Here is a 3,211-nt window from a genome sequence, read left to right on the forward strand (position 1 = left end):
ACCAACTGAGCTACCGAAGCACGACTCACGCCCGGTCCTCACAGCTTTACTTCTGCCAGTATCTCATCTCGTACCTTCCAAACTTTACAGAAGCTCTCCTGCGAACCATGCAGAACTAGCACTCCTGAAAGAAAGGATATTGCGGAGACATGGCTTAGCCATGAGATACTGGCAGAAGTAAAGCTGTGAGGACCGGGCGTGAGTCGTGCTTCGGTAGCTCAGTTGGTAGAGCACTTGCCCGCGAAAGGCAAAGGTCCCGAGTTCGAGTCTCGGTCGGGCGCACAGTTTTAATCTGCCAGGAAGTTTCATATCAGCGCACACTCCGCTGCAGAGTGAAAATCTCATTCTCTATGAAGCAGTTGGTGATAATGTTTTTCGCTCATTAATGTAATTCTCTGTGAGTGTGAAAGTGCGTCATAAGCAACAAGGCAGACATAAATTTCATTTGTGGGAGGTTATTGACCGCACAGTTCTTGATTAAATGTTAGGCGTTTCGCAAAATCATCGTCAGACATAAGCTGCAGGTTAGTGTACAGTAATGATTAAAAGGAAGAAATACGTACCAGTATAGTGCATGATCATGACAAACATTGTATGCACAATTATTTCATTACTTACTTGTACCTCTAATTTGAAGCTCAGCAAACTGAGCACGTGGACTGTACAGAGAAATGCAATTCGCATTTCATAAAGATGTCCACTGGTAATACATTTGTCAGCTGAATGAATACAGCTATCACACTGGGTATAGCGTATGCAGCTGACAAAGAACTACACCGACGGATGGCGTAAGCATTAACCAAAGACAATTCATATCGACTAGTAAATGTACTATGACGCTTTCTTTGCATAACAACATAAAGGCTTTTAAGAAAGAATAAATTTGTGCAGTCGTTAGATGAAGTTAAATGACAATAACCTATGCAACGGAATACAACAATGGCACAGACAGAAGTTAAAAGACAATTTACATCAAAAGGTGACAGTAACACGCTGGTTAAAAACTAATTAACTGCATGGGATCCATATACATAAGGTGTCGTAACATGTGCTGCCTCATCAACAAGTAAAATAATATATGAAGCAGAGCAATACAGTAGTAGTAAAAGAGAAGTAAAATAATACCTGAAGTTACTAAACGTATGCGATTAAATGTGTTATATATAACATAACATGAAAGAAATTATATGTTAGAGTTTATTATTCAAAAGCATTAGAGGTGCTTTTGCTTTTCTTTTTTGGGCATCAAAACTTTGAAATAAATGTAAAAGACAGATACAAACGGTCATGAATGATAGGTACAATTGATTCTATATATATATTATATGGATAATGGTAGGTAAATGTGAAATGTTACAATATGCTTTTAAATTTTTTTTTTAAACTGAACATAATTAGGTATGTATAGTCAGTGGTAGCAATCAGTGGTAGCAACCAGTTTTTACGTTTTGAAGAATTTAAGAAATATTGTTGTAACATTTCACATTTATTTACAATTGTTCAGGCATACATACAATCAGTTGTACGTTGACCTTTTATATTCGTATTTTACATTTATTTCCAACTGTCGATGCCTAAAGAAAAGAAGAAAAAACACCCTTGATGCTGTTGACGCATACATCTACGTCTACATCTACATACGTGCGCCACAAGCCTCCGTACGGCGTGTGGCGGAGGGCACCCTTTACCGCAACTAATCTTTCCTGTTCCGCTCACAGACAGAGCGAGGGAAAAACTTCTGTCTATATGTCTCTGTATAAGCCCTAATGTCTCGTATTGTATCTTCATGGTCCTACGCGAAATGTATGTTGGCAGCAATAGGATCGTTCAGCAGTCAGTTTCCAAAACCGGTTCTCTAAATTTTCTCAAATGTGTTCCTCGAAAAGAACGTCGCCTTTCCTCTAGGGATCCTCATTTTGGTTCCCGAAGCATATCCATAACACTTGCATACTGATCGAATCTACCACTAACAAATCTAGCAGCCCACCTCTGAATTTATTTGATTTATTCCTTTTATCCGAGCTAGTATGGACCCCAAATACTCGAGCAGAACTCAAGAATAGGTCGCACTAGCGTCGTACATGTGGTCTCCTTTACAGATGAACCACACTTTCCTAGAATTCTGCCAATAAACATAACTTGGCCATTCGCCTTTCCAATCATAATACTAACATGCTCGCTCTATTTCCTATCACTTTGCAACGTTACGCCGATATATTTAAACGGTGTGATTGTGTCAAGCTGAACACTACTAATGCTGTATCTGAATATGATGGGTTTGTTTCTCCTACTCATCTGCATTAAGTTACATCTTTCTAAATTCAGTGCTAGCTGCCATTCATCACACCAACTAGAAATTTTGTCATCTTATGTCCTCCTACAGTAAATCAACTTCGACGCCTTACTTACACCACAGCGTCATCAGCAAACAACCGCAGGTTGCTGCCGACCGTTTCCGCCAAATCATTTATGTACATAGAGAATATTAGCGGTCTTATCATACTTCCCTGCGCCACTCCTGACAATACCCTTGCCTCTGATAAACACTCACCGTCGAGGACAGCATACTGGGTTCTGTAACTCAAGAAGTCTTCGAGACACTCCCACATCTGTGAACCTATTCCATATGTTCGTACCTTCTTCAACAGTTGCAATGGGGAACTGTGTCAAACGCTTTCTGAAAATCTGGAAATATGGACTCTGCCTGTTGCCCTTCAATCGTATTTCGCAATATATCTCGTGAGGAAAGGGCATGATGAGTTTCCAACGCGCGATGCTTTCTAAAACCATGCTGATTCGCGGACGTAAGCTTCTCAGTCTGAAGAAAATTTTTTGTATTCGAACTGAGAATATGTTCAAGTATTCTGCATCAACAGAAGTTAGGGATATTGGTCTGTAATTTTGAGGGTTCGTTCTTTTGCCCTCATTATACACAGAGGTGCCAATGCTGTAGAGTAGTCTTTGAGGAGACTATTATGTACTTTGTTTGATGTTATAACACATTTAACGGATGCGATCACATATGTTTAGTAACTTCATGTATTATTTTATTTATTGGTGCAACGACTTCATGTATTATATTTATTCTTTTTTACTACTACTGTATTACTGTACCTCACGTATTATTTTACTTATTGAAGCAGCAGCACCTGTTAGGATACCGTATCTATATGAATCTTATACAGTTAATTAGTTTTTAACCAGCGTATTA

General features: G+C 39.1%; 1 non-coding gene across 1 annotated transcript; it reads left to right on the top strand.

The window, feature by feature from the left end:
- The first annotated feature begins 207 nt into the window (after positions 1 to 207).
- Trnas-cga (transfer RNA serine (anticodon CGA)) lies at positions 208 to 282 on the top strand. The gene has a single exon. It is a non-coding gene; the product is annotated as a tRNA-Ser (tRNA).
- Positions 283 to 3,211: the final 2,929 nt, after the last annotated feature.

Source organism: Schistocerca nitens, chromosome 4 (genome assembly GCF_023898315.1).
Source record: "Schistocerca nitens isolate TAMUIC-IGC-003100 chromosome 4, iqSchNite1.1, whole genome shotgun sequence".
Lineage (NCBI taxonomy): Eukaryota > Metazoa > Arthropoda > Insecta > Orthoptera > Acrididae > Schistocerca > Schistocerca nitens.